Raw genomic sequence first — 14,892 nt, 5'->3', positions numbered from 1 at the left:
AAAATATGTGTCAGTATGACTGGTGCAATGGGACGTAACGGTGTTTCGTAATACATCGAGAAATTTATCTGAGATCACCGGTTTATATAAACATGCATTGACAAAGCGTCGTTTATAGAACTTTCAGGTCAACGCGTACGACGACCGCGATTTAAAGTTTCATACCCTGAGTTCAGACGTTGCATTAAGTAAATCCACCTCCGGGAACTAAGGAAACGTTTACGCGTTTAATTCATACGTAATTACTCTTCTCCTTCTTCGCGCAAGAATTATCCTCACGATATTCTCGAGAACTCTCGCTGAGTAATTTGCTGTGTTTTAACTCGAAATTCAGCTATACAAGACGAAACAATTGAATTACAAGATTCGCCACATATTCTTATTAGGGAACAAACCGAATTTTTCGATTCTCAAAGTCTGTGTTGCGGCGCATTTTTAAAATCATAAAACCGTCAAATTTATATTCATTTTTTTGGAATATTCTTGAACATACAACCTTTTACAGCTGATTTTTACGGACAATTTACATTTCCGAATTTTTGTATTTAACATATTTTGTCAAGACCCAGAAAAATTTATGGTTTTATTACTGTCGAATTGTTAGGTGATAAGCGACGATGTAGTTTTTACCTCAGAGCAAACTTGACCTCAGTACGAACGTTTCGTAAGGGCAGTTCTTGGCCCCTTTTCTTAATATTTTTTTAACCAATCCAATAGTTCATTTTAACCAAGTCACTTGTCCACCCCGCAGCATGTCGATCCTGCTCCACATTTCAATTTTCGGCGAAAATATTCTTTTTAGATTGTTCAGATTCTCTCGTCAACTCTCACGGAGTCAAGTACAATGTTAACTCCCTAACCTACAAATACGGGCATAGCCCGTAATACGATGATCGGGCCAAACGTAAGTATTATGGGCATAGCCCATAGTACGATGATCGAGACATACAGTTACTCGATTTAATATTCGGACACTATGGTATTTGCGAAATTAAAGCTTTATGTACTTACTTGCAATGTGATTATCGAATTCTCTGGTCCGTAATAAATTAAAGCGCACATTCTAGTTTACAAATATGTAAAATTATTTTTTATTGCTTTCCACATAATAAATCATAAACGAAATTAGACCCGATATTGGTGTCGAAAAAATATTCGGACACATAATATTACATAAAGTTTTTTCTTATCTAAATAAGTGTATGTAACAACAAAGTTATAATTTTAATATTAATTTAATATTTTTTGGGACACCCCTTTTGTCTCATGACGTGTTGCAAACGTGTTGGTATGTTTGAAATTATTTTACTTAAATAATTTTGAGTAATGCGTTTCCACTCTTCCATCAGTCGTATTTTTGATTCGTCTCTTATTTTTATAGGGGTGGTCTTAACATTACGATTCAATAAGTCCCATAGATTTTTAATTGAATCCAAACCCGGTGATTGTAGTGGAGGATAGAGCACTTTTGGACAAGCATATAATAAATATTCCTGAACTATTCTCGATTTGTGTTTCGGATAGTTATTCTGGCAGAACTTAAAACTGTCGTGTATACCCATATATAATTTTGCATTAGTATGTCTAAATATTTGTTCTTGTCCATAACATCTTCAATAAAACCCAGCCCTCCTACGTAAACCTTGTTTACGTCTTCGGTCCGAAATTCACGTAAATCGTACATTAAGGGGTTAAAAGTGTGCTTTGAAAGAGCAATAAGTAAACTTTCACTTATAAATAAATTTTATCTTGAAACAGTTAGTTCATTTCGTGTCCGAGTGGAACCACTAATCCACACATTAAACGAGCTTGCGTTTTCATTAAGTTGAAGCGCAAGCAACATAACAGTCCAAAACTTGAAACGATAATTTTGTTTTGCAAGAAAAATGTCTTATTTTGAGAATCGATGTCGACATTTTTCAAGCTCGCGTACATCACACACACCCACCCTGCAGTTCTACGATCCAGATCAAATGTCAATCTGCTTATATCCTCAGAAAGGAGAACTAAACCAAAAATTCGCAAAATATCGCGTATCAAATATTCGAGGTATACGATGCAAGAATGAAATATTCTCGAGGTACGCTGCGAACGATTCTTCCCCATTCGTTGATTTTATACGTTTCCTAACAAAAGTTTCTAGAGTTTCGAATCACGAGGCAAAGGGAAAGTTTCGAATTCTCGAAATTATGTTGCGTCTCCAGAGGTTTTGAGGTTTCGACCTTTCGAGAAACCCATTTCTTATTTTTATAAAATTATGTGTGTATTTGTCGAGAGGGAAATAAAATTTTACAACATTTGAACATATATTTTAGATGTAGTGCAGGATTGAGTAACGGGAAGAGAATTTAACAATTTTTGTTTAGCTTTTCCGAAGGTTTGTGGTTTACGGGGAGAATTTAGGGTTCATCTTGAGAAAATTTGAAAAAAACTTATGTACGGAATGGGGAGAATCGAGGGTCGAATCTGGACAGGTTTTTGGGAAAAGCAAATTCTCAAGTAAATTCCTAAATTCCTAAATTCCTAAACTCTCAAATTCCCAAATTCCCGAATTCCCAAATTCCCGAATTCCCGAATTCCCGAATTCCCGAATTCCCAAACTCCCGAATTCCCAAACTCCCGAATTCCCAAACTCCCGAATTCCCAAATTCCCGAATTTCCAAACTCCCGAATTCCCATATTCCCGAATTCCCAAATTCCCTAAAAAATTCCCTAAATTGCCTAACTTCCAAATCCTGAACTCCTTAAATTCCTAAATTCCTAGACTTTAAAATCCCCATGTTCTGAAATTCCCAAACTCCTAATTGCACTAATCTCAAAATTTTCAAAATCCCCAAATTTCCAAATCCTCTAAATCCTTTTTTTAAATTCCAAATTCGCACATTTTCAAATCTCCAAATCTTAAAATCGCGAATTGTAACATTTCCAAATTATCTAATCCTCAAATTCCACACCTACCAACTACATTCTCAAATCTGCAATTTTTCAAATTTCCAAAAGCCATTCTATTCAATCTATGAAATTTCTCTCCACAATAAATGTAAAACGTTCCGATTGTAACACGTGTGAAAACTACGCACACAACTTTTTTTTAATAGACAAATGTTCCTTTCCACGATGAAAAATGAATGAATTCACTTTTGAGTGCTTTCGATTTGTCTGGAATAAATTCTGCGAGGTTTGTGGTTAAAGCTACAATCAATGCTTTTCAATGATTCACAAACTTTTCCATCGAATTAAAAGGTACAATGTGATTTCCGTGCTATTTCATGTCCGAAATAATTGATTCATTCGACCTCTTACTCGTCCTTCCGAGTTTTAAATATTTTGCGGCTAGTATACTTCGAATTCACGTAATACCGTTAATTACGAAAATATTCATTACCGAACTACGTAGTCGTTCATGTTTTTTAATTTCGTCCGGTAAATATGCTGAAATATTTTTTCAGTTAATGAATAACTCGCTTCAAACGCACGAACATAATACTGTACAAACACGATGTTGCTGTTTGTAAATAAATCTCCTGTGCATAGAATAAAAAAGGTCAAACAAATTTTATACCGAAAAACAAACATCGAGATAAATTAGTTGTTTCACTAAAATTTATAATTTAATTAACGCTGGGCCACGGAGGTAATAACAATTTCAATTCAATTTTATACTCTATTTAATTCCATTTTTTGAAACTTCAGATATACATTATTTTATTCAAATATTTACTCGATCGTAAAAAGTTTCAATACGTTAAAACATACTTGTATATTTTACAATATGCAAGATAGAAAATTTTAGATACATCGTTGTAGGTAACACAAAAACTAATTTTCATTAAATATTTTCAACTTTTTAATGAAAAGATGCCTCAGAGGAAATAGCTTGAAAATCGATTTGTTTAATTACAAGAAACAGATATTACAATTGGTTCAGAAGTTATTAAGATATGTTTGTGCATAGCTATTTAATAATAATTTAATAATAATAACTTTCCTCTGTTATTATTTACAATTATAATTAGAATTATTTATAATTATAATAACATTTACAATTTCTCTCTGTTATTATTTAATAATAATTTCTCTCAGTTTTTTAATACAATGTTTAAATGTTATGGACATAACCTATTATGTAGAATATTTGTTAATTTACTTATAAATTTTGTTTATACAAAATATACATGTATGAAGGTATATAAATGTTATATATATAAAAATAAATATACTAATAATTTAAAAGGATGATTATATTTATGCCACTATTTTGAATCACAAATCCTCGTAGTCAGAATTGCATTCCCGCAAAGAAGATACCAATTTTTATAAAGACATGACCTTTATCTGTTATTAAAATCGTGAGCCCATAATGTAAAGTGAAGTACCGCTACCATAAAGACACGACCGAAAAGCGAATTACGACGATGAACAGGAGTCTCCTTGTCCAGCCTGCACTCGAGGAACGTTAAACGCGTTATTCGGGTTTTCATCTCTTTTCTTTCATCAACTTCCGTTCCATAATGCATGAGAAACAAGTTCCACGTCTGCTTGGATTCATCCACTTCATGAGCAGCTTCGTAACATTCCACACGTTAGGTCCCCGGAATTTGAATCAGAACGGTGCCATTATATTTCCGGTTCACGTAAAGTCGATGGTGGTTGCGGTACAAGCTCGCTTAGAATGACTTAGAGCCAACGACTGACCTATTCCGTGTTGAACGACCTCGTCGGGTTTCGAAGGCCAATGTACTATAATTCATAACTTTATCAAACGTTTCTGCTCTACCTGCGCAGGGTTCTCAAACATTGTCCTCCATCATCGAACATTATTTTGGTTAAATATCCCACCTTCGATGACTTTGACCTTGCCATGTGTTCCTTATAACGTGATCTTGGAATAACACTTCCGTATTTAAGAGAATACAAATATAAATGAACAAACAAAGGAAATACCCAAATTATAGAAAATACAACAGTACGTAAAACTATAATACTCTGAATCGAAAAAGGCGCAAAATTAGATTGCAACGGATGAATTATCAAATAAATATCTTCTTTTATAAGTGAAATACTTTCAGCCAACCTATAAATATTTTGTACAAAACAGCAATAATCTACGTACATAAAAATCTTTGCTCGTAACAATTTGCCTTGCACTTTTTCCAAGATCTAACAATAAAACGCGATAATACATAATAGTAAGTTATCCGAAGAAGAAGTAAACTTACAGGGTATTAACCGTAAAATTGCTAAATCGATTATCCCATCTTTTCTTCGTTTCATTAAACGCGTTCTAGCAAGGCCGATAAGAATGACATTATTAGTTCGGCCGTCATTTTTCCTTATCGATCATTTACTCCCGCGACTGTTCCGTACACATCGACAAAATGCCGCCGGCTATTCGATTATTCCGATTCCTTCACGAATGAGAAACTCCCCTTTTTTTCTCCTCTCATCTTTCCCTCGTCGCGCGAAATGAAATTTCTTCTCCCGACGGTGCAATACCGCTGAAAATCGTAGCTCCTGGACGTCAGCAACGTCGAGCTAAGTCCTGATAACGGGTATGAAGAAAGCTTTGGGCGACCGTGTCACCGGCAAAGCTTCTTGATGAAAAAATTCCATTACGTTGTCTGCCGAGGCATTGTTACAAGCAAGAGATAAATTCTCGCGTAGGCTGCGGATATCATCAACCATAGAAACGATTCTCGGAAAAATTGCTCTTTTGCCTGAGCTAAAACGTTGCGGGCCGAGTTACCTTCCCTTAAATACGTCCTTGAGTTTATCGGCAATTCTGGGGTTATACGGGTTTAACCGGTTGCTACGACCTCTCGAGAAAGGGAATTCTTGTCCTGTACTTTGGCTAGGGTGAAATTGAGAGATTAAAGATAAGTGACGAGCAATGAAGATGATAGTTTTCAAAGAAAATTGTATGAAGTTTTAGAACGACTGTTTTCACATGTTATAAGGAAAGGATTTGTTTTCTTTTGAATGGAAGGTTTTATTGTTCAAGTGTTTTTTATTCATTTTTTAATAGAGAAGTTATTAAGTCAGCACGAGTGTCATTCTTATATAAAATATGTCATCTTGACATATGAGAATGACGAGACGATTGAAGAGTTTATGGGAGTGTCAGAAGCATAGTTGTAAATTTCAACGATTTTTGCAACGCAAGTATACATATAGTTATAATACATCATCGTTATGTGTTAATTATACAGTTGTGAAACGTGCATAATTTAGAATATAAATGTACAGTAACCGTAAAAATAGAGTGTGCTTGTAAATCTTAACGAGACACTGTTGTAGAACGTATATCATTTAATACACGACACGTATACAGTAATCGTAGAAATATGCCACAATTGTAAATCGTGTCAGCATCTTAAAATTTAAATAGTCTCAATAATTATAAAATATAAATAATTTAATTGTAATACAAGCGCTGGAGAAATATTGCACAGTCGTAAACAAAAATTTCCTGCAACGTAAATGTTGTCATTACTTCATTCTTGTATATCAAATATAATTGTATAATTTAAATGTGTATAATAGCTTTAAATGTATAGCTTAGTTGTAAACATCGTCAATTTCTTGCAACGTAAATATAGCCATTAGACCTTATTCTCATATATCTAATACAGAATTGAAATGTGTAATAGCTTCATTTTAACATGAGTATTAATTGTACAGTATTATCGTACACTAACTACAGTATAATCGAAATGTATACAATAATTTCAGAAATATAGTGTGTGTATAAATTCAATTGACTTTTCATAATGTAAGTGTAGTCATATATGATTCTTTTGTATATACTATACAATCCAACTGTACAACTGTATAATCGAAACATGTAGCTGCAAAAATATAACGTGGACGTAAATCTTAACGACGTAATAAATTAGACGTCATTTTGATAACTGAATTTATTCATCAGACTATTGTCTCCGTTGCGATACAGCGAAGTTATAAAGTCATTCAGAAACTCATGTATACGCTATAGCTTATAGGATATATTGTGATTCTCATGTGATTCTTAGTGATTCTCAGTATATCATATTAAATCAAAAACAACACAATATGTGACCCTTAACGTATGTGATTCTCAACATACGTGATCCTTCAGGCACGTGATCTTCAGTACATCATTCGTTGTCACTTTTCGCTAATCTAAATTTCAATCTCACTATATCGTAATAATTACACTTCTCTTCCTGCTCACAACAGCTTCCGAGGAAGTTTTAGATATTTAATGTACAGGTTATTGGTATTTACGACCACGTTATATTTCTATGGCCGCTTTGACCAAACCAGTAAATATAAAATATAAATATAAATATAAGGGTTGGAAGAAAATTTGTTAAATAAAAATAGACCTACAAAAAGAGAAGCACCATATTACATTAACAATTTTCATATAAATAGAATTCTTTCGAATTTATGAAACTCATTTTCATTGTTCCCAATAATGGTACATATTTAAATCCTCATAGTTCAATTTTTCGAAGCATTCTATAAAACATGTATTAAAGTACCGTTTGAAGAAAATAATTCATATTTCAAATTTACTGCATGAAGCAACATACTTTTGAATTTAAAATTCTTCACAAATTATTGTCATTTCTTCATATTACATTTTAATAATCGCTTAAAATTTGTTCATTACGAAAAATCGACCTTGCAACTTCTACGTAGCAATTTGTTTTCAGATTCTGTAGTGCAGAAGACATTCAAGGTGACTATTTCTGTAGATCCATTAAGTATAATGCCGCTGTGATGCCTTGAGCATCGTGCGATAACAAAAATGTGAAACCTAAACGATAAAATCTTTTAAACTATTTTGGAACAAGAGAGAAAATGGAATCGTAAGTTTTCTCATTTTACCAACACTATCGTTACAACGGTATTCTTTACAAAAGAACCAAAACTTCTTTCGTCGATCCACAAATTTTTGGCGTAGCTCGCAGGGCTTATATATAGCGAACGATACCAAGAACTAGACGATAAAATCGAACACGCTCTATTTGTGAGGTACTCGGGTCAATAGTGTTTTTTCAAGTGGACGCGACAAGAATTCATTTGATTCTCGCTATTAAACAGTGAAGCACGTACGTGATCTTTTTTTACTTTCTTTTTCTACCAATTACCTGCATCTCGTCTTTACGGTTGATTAAAATTATAGGTCACACCTTAATGAACAGGATTTTTCTGATGTTTTTAATTGGAACCTCTACGAACAAACTTACCTGACTATTTTAGTATTTGGTTAAAGACATAAGTACTGCATCCAGTGTTATTATTTAAATAATTTGAGATCACGGCAAAACTTCAATTGATAAACTAGTAGACATTTTTGAAAATTTAAAGAATAATCTTTTAATATTTATTTATTTTATTTATATGTATTTTTAATTGCTGATAATACTTATTTCTTCATAATTTTAATTATTTTTGATAATTACTTTTACATATTTTTAACGATTTTTGATAGTTTTTACCTATTTCTAATTATTTTTTAAATTTATATTTCTGTATTTATATTTACCCTTAATACTTATTTATACGCATTTTTATTTATGTTTAATACTAATTTATTTTTACTAATACTAAACATATTTTACTAATTTGACTGTATTTTTATAAACACTAATATTTCACTTATTTTCAATGCTCATTACGCATTTTTAACGCAAACAAACAGAAAAATAAGCTGTCAATTAATCAAAAATATATATTTCACAGACTATTATTTAAATGACTATGTGTCACTCACTTTCAAAGGTCACAAAGTTAAGATTTAGTTAACCCTAATTCATAAATCATTCAGTATACTGAACAGCAAAACTAATTATGTGTAGCATAGAAAGATGTCGAGACAAACTACAAAGTTTAGCGTTTCATTGTTGCCTCTCGGTTTGCAGTGTTCCGTGAAAATTAACAGAGTTCGCGTCAAGTCACTCGTGGTTCGAGGCGGCAAACCGAAACTCGCCTGGCCCGAAGATGAAAACAAGCTTTTCTGGACATGAATTGCAACTTTGACAAACTACTTTTTCCTCTCGCTGATAATAAGAAACGAATTTACCACTTGGATGATTATCTCGAGTGAAGGAGTATCAAAACTATTTGAGGTCAAGAATAAAGACAAATGACTTCAAATATAATTTCTGAGGATTTTCGGGACTAAATTCTTAACATTTCTGTACTCTTCCATCTGATGATTTAAAGTGTAAATTCCTCCATAAATAAAACAATGGCAAGAAAAAAAAGATGAGAAAGATCATTGAAGGGACTGCATTGAGACGAAATAAGGTAATACCCGTCGGCATTTGAATCGTACGGTGAATTACATACATAATACAATAACTGGAAGAAGGTCTAAAGAGAGAAAACGTATTAAGAAGTCGCTTACAAAGCTGATGCGTTTTAGTGCTAATTGAATATCAGCGAAATTCTTTTTACCACATTTTTACGGGATATTAACTCTTCCGCTGTTAAAGGTCAAGTCTACTGATCGAATACTCCGAGTATTATTTCTGTGAATTTCTGGGACCTCTGGCGAAAAATTGATAAGCTTGGTGATCCTTGTTTATGTTAAGTTGTTTTGATCAGGAGACAGAAGGACAGATATTAGGTTTCCAAAAATGTGCAAAAATGCAACTTCGTAATTCTAGTGTTTTAAAGCCAAGAAACAGTATTATGTCATAATCCTTTTTCAAAGATAGTCTTTAAATTATACTTAAGAGTCGTATGGTGCCAGATTTTGCAATTTCACTTTACAAACTTTTTAAAAAAAGTTTCTATGCATTTTCATTTGTTATGAAGTTGAATCTCCAAATTTGGTAAGTTCCAAATTTCTATATTTTAATACTTCCAAATTCGCAATATTTCATTCTCTCAACAAATTGTATGTTCGTAATCTTCAGTTGACAACAAATTACCCCAAATTTTCCTTCGGACAAGTAAGATTTAATCACAAATATAAGTACTAACAAATCTTCAAAAGAAAGCAACCATTTTATTTCTACAAATCTAAAATTGAACATTGTTATTATTAATTAACTAAAAATATATTAAATCTCTCAAATATTTTCAATTTGTGGAACTCCTTTGCATTTCTTTAACTAAAACAATTTTAACATCTGCATAAAAATAATGTTAACAAGTACTTGTATTCACATTTTCATTTTATCAATCTTCAGCATTAAAGTATTACAAGAAAGTTCTCAAGATAAAATTCATCGGTAGCTGTAAAGCTTTTAAAGTGTCTTTTAAAGAAAAAGAGAACGTCTTGATAAAAATTCTCAGAGGTACTCTAAAGAGCGAACGCATCACTCTCTGAAGTGTTGTAATATATTTATGAGCATGAAAGATTACTGTCGATAAAACCTGGTGAGTAGCTATGTTGTAGACACGTTATTACACACTGAAGGAATATGTAAGTTGCGAGAGGTGTTTCTGGAATCACGAAATTTCCAACACAGGTGACATGAGCTTTTATATCGACAAATTTAGTACCTAAACTTTGACGGCGTTCGTTAACTTTGAGATGTAAATCCAAACAGTATACAGTGAGTCGCAGTTAAAATTGTATACCACAAATAGTTTTTTTAATGTTGGCTAAAAAGTGCACTGTATAAAATTGTACAACGAACGTAACATTATATGTAAAAAAGAAACGAATATGGCTGAATAAGGTGATCAATTTTTGACCTATTCTTTCGATTATATGACGTACAAAAGTTTTGAAACATTATTGAATTAAATTTCAATGAAGAATATTTTGTTTATAACTGGTAAAGAAATATTCATTTATAATACAATCGAGATTTTTAGACAATTTTTCAACTTTTGAGCAAATTATATAGCTGCCAGTTAATCAGCATTCACATTATCCGGTGAGTTAAACGCTACGTTACACATTAAGTTTAACGCTAAAATTTAACAATTTTGTATATATTGTTGAAAGCCGAATGCAAATGTTAGTATTACAGATGTAAGGAATTATATTTTTATTACAAAATATTCACTGATACTTTCAAAATAAGTGGCCGCAAACATATCCGATATTAACATGAAATCGTACAAATTTGAAAACTTCAACTCGATTACGGGTTTCTGTTCTCTAATCATGCTGAAATTTTGCAATTATCATTTTTTCACCAAGTGTTAAAATTTTAGGGGGTGCAACCATGAAAAAGTCGAAAAAAAATGTCGAGATTTAAGGGCTACCCTTGTGTATAAGTGAGCCACATATCCTTATGTTGCCAGAAATGTATATTGTAATTTTCTCTTCTTCCATTTTGTCAAATACCATTTATGCAAAAGAGAAATAAATGTTAGAACACCCTATATAAACAGAGGGAGATGACAATAGATTGATTGGTATTTATTTTATAACCGTCGTTACATTTGTCCCGTGTTACGTTTGTCTCTAGTCTCCCCCAAACTCTGCATTCGAAGGTTCCTGAATTTGTAAGTTCTAATAAATCAAGGGTTCTTCGTATATTGCACCTCGTGTTCCAAGATAAATAACATTTTGTCGAAGGAAGAATAGGGTATTTGAATCGATGATGAAGTTAGCTTTTCTCGACGAAGTCGGCCCTCATTGTGGACTATCCCCTCCCTTTCATGGTAACAGATATCAACCGAAAATTCGTCGTATCGGTAATATAAATTCTGTATCAAGCTACAATTGTTCTGATATTCCTTTGAGGAACGGCGGGTTTTGTATGGAAACAAAAGCACGTTTTGAATTGGAAGTATATTCATTCATCTTGAATGAAAATGGAATTCGTTTGGAATTTTAAACTTCTTCGGGTTGGAACAAAGTAGAGACACATGAATGTTCGAAAAGTATGGATTCTTTTTAGTGATTTAGTTGTAGTACAAGTAGAATAAAGAAAGACTGGATGTGTGTCGAACCGAAACCTTATGATAAAAACGTCATCTTTATAGAAATGATAAATGTAAATCGTAGAATTTTTATATTCTCGGTATGACGAATAGGATATAAGTATAGCAAGAAGATTAAAATTTCATTCGATGACTTTGATGTACTTTAAGGTTTTTAGTTTTGAAAAATATTTAAAATTTTCTATTATGAAAATATAGGAAATTAAATGGAATAAAGAAAATGGAGATGACAATTATTTGTTACATAAATTGAAATATATTTCTGTTCTAGGATATTTTAATTCATTGATTATAATATTCCAATTCTTATTTTACAATTATACAATTGTAAAAAGTTTTTTGTACTAATTGATAGTTTCTGTGTATTTTAAATGCATTCAAAACCTCGATAATTTCAAAATATTTCAAATGCAGTCAAATAGTACAAGTAAATTTAAATTGGAGTTCAAATTTTACAAACGTTTAAAACGTATTTAAATATTAGAAACAAATTGAAATTCAAGCCAATAATTTAGAAATGTTTCAAATGGATTTTCATCCTCGACGGATAAAACGTGTAGCAATTCACATCTCGCAGTACACAACCGCATCAAACGAATAACAACGGAAAATCTCTGGCAGAAAATATAATTCAACGAATCGTATGAAGTATAATACGACTCATCTACTTCCCTCGTAACGCACGAATCCACCGGAAACGCATTTTGCCTGAACGATTCCGTCACGTATCCCCGTATGTATCTTTTCAGACAAATCCTGACGAGACTCGAGCTGCTTATTCAATCGTGAGGAACATCGATTTCCTCGAATACAGACAGCAATGAAGAAGAGAAAGGATTTACGAATAAAACGATGGCAAGAAGGAAGAAATAAACAGGAAGGTAAAAGAATTATGGGAAATAGTACGATTTAAGTTGAACGGTTAAAAGTTCTCAAACAATACTGACACTCGATAATTTAGAATTAATATTGGTTCTCTTTTTATAATAATTGGTAGTTACTGTTCATTCTGTACTCTGATAACACTGTGAGATGTACAATATAATAAGGTGAAGTGGGCTAAGTTCGTAAACAGAACAAGTGCGTATACAGGCTATTTTTATTACCCTATGAGCGAAATTTCTCCATTTAGTATGCTTGTTTCCTTGCTTTGTTTCACTATATCCCATTTTATACTTCAGCTAAGAGTACTTGTTTGCAGTATAGAGTACTTGCATAATGCAGTAAAAAGCATATTATAGCAGATTTTTTTATAATTCTGCTCTTACTCCATTACACATGAAATAAAGTTTCAAAGTATTTAACTTCAAGTTATGCTCTTACCCCATTTTCAGGGAAAGTGCAGAGTAATAAATATTTCACACGATTTCCTATCAAAATGAAAATGTACAAAGAAAAATAGGGTCCTAGTTAATATTAATTAAATAGTAGTAATTGTGCAAAGCGTTCGATATCGACAGCGTTAAGTATTATATTTACATAGCAGACTGACAATACTTACGTTTAAATACCAACATTACAAAGACCAGTCTGCACTTACCCCACTTCACCTTATCTCGGAATAACAATTCTTTATTTAAGAAAATACGTAAATATAAGCAAACAAAAGAAATACACAAATGGTATTATAGAAAATACAATAGAAAATAAAACTATAAATGGCAAAATAAATTGTTAGATTGGGATGGATGCATGTTTCCCTTCATCGCATGTACGAAGAAACGCGTCGCATCACAAGAACAACACAAACCGGAAGGAGGTAAGTGGCGCCACCGCTAGTCCATTTTGCGAATTAGATATCGGGCCTACATTGAAAAGTCATCTTAAGTTTAATATAATCCAACATAATATATTATATTATATTATAATAGTATAATATGATATTATATTATTATAATTAATATAATATTATTATGATATTATAATATAATATAATATATGTATTTTTTCGAATACAAGAACGATCTTCACCTTTCATTAAAACAGAAATTATGGTACGTTTAAAATCGTTGAATTGCTATCATTAACCTACATAGTTTATTAATTATTGCAATGAACATAGCCTTTATCGCATATTTAACCATTAATGGTCATATTGGGGTATAAACCGGACCCAGCCAATTTATCTTCAATTTTACCCACTTTATATCCTGAATATCTGAATAAATATTTTTTTGAAACCCGGTATTTTTACTATTTTGTTTTCAAACTGTTATATGTCAAGAGTGTTCAGTTAAAATTCTCTTTATGTTAAAATCGAAATTTTAGAATTTTTCTGTGAAAACTGTCATTTTTACAATGTTATCACGTTTCTGAATATTTTTCATGTTCAACGTTAAAATTTACAGAAATCAGTTTTTTCACATGAGTGTGTTACGATATTTACATGAATGTCAATTTACCTGAAATATGTTAAGACAATTCTCAAATATTATTTATAATATTTCTCAAGTTAAAATAATGAGCAGCTTCTTTGTAAGAAACATTTTTAGTGGCTTGGGTCTTAAGGGTCACAATATCCCAGGTATGTTATTCCGGTGAAGTGTGACTGTTAATAATAATAAATATTTAGAAATGCGTTTTGAAAAAACAATTTCTGTTTTTTTTTTTTAAGTATCTAGGAGTTATTCCGAAATGTTTGAACAATGCGATACAAGTTGTATGAAACGTGTGAATTATTCAAAATGGATGAATCAGTTCAGAAATAGTCGAACACATGTTGCCATTGAATTAGGAATATGGGGATGAAGTGTAAGCTTTGATTACAAATGGATGAGAGCGAAGCTAACATGAAAGGGAAGTTTTAATAGCCGATACTCGAAGATTAGTCGCTTTTCCGTACATGCTCTACATTTTTAACTATGAAAAATCGTCGTAGAAATATCGATTAATGCAGGTTTTTAAGTGAATATTAGATGACTATTTATTTATTAAACAATGTGAGCACTAAAAATGTAGAGCTTCAGAAATGTGTAATTTACGGATTTC

The 14,892-nt window shown here is 32.0% G+C and overlaps 1 protein-coding gene and 1 long non-coding RNA gene across 5 annotated transcripts in view; one reads left to right on the top strand and one right to left on the bottom strand.

Moving 5' to 3' along the window:
* Positions 1-14,892, bottom strand: part of LOC100882272 (uncharacterized) — a 156,200-nt gene that overhangs the window by 106,899 nt on the left and 34,409 nt on the right. The window lies entirely within an intron of this gene.
* Positions 6,554-14,053, top strand: LOC143264307 (uncharacterized). Of its 3 annotated transcripts, none has more exons than XR_013037927.1 (4): positions 6,554-6,772; positions 7,701-8,099; positions 8,913-9,300; positions 12,654-14,053. It is a non-coding gene; the product is annotated as an uncharacterized LOC143264307 (long non-coding RNA). The 3 variants fall into 3 exon arrangements; XR_013037928.1 differs by lacking the exon at positions 12,654-14,053 and having other exon boundaries at positions 7,701-7,856; positions 7,952-8,099; positions 8,913-9,740; XR_013037926.1 differs by lacking the exon at positions 12,654-14,053 and having other exon boundaries at positions 8,913-9,740.

Source organism: Megachile rotundata, chromosome 4, assembly GCF_050947335.1.
Source record: "Megachile rotundata isolate GNS110a chromosome 4, iyMegRotu1, whole genome shotgun sequence".
NCBI classification, from domain to species: domain Eukaryota; kingdom Metazoa; phylum Arthropoda; class Insecta; order Hymenoptera; family Megachilidae; genus Megachile; species Megachile rotundata.
This window is presented reverse-complemented; position numbering and strand designations above follow the sequence as displayed.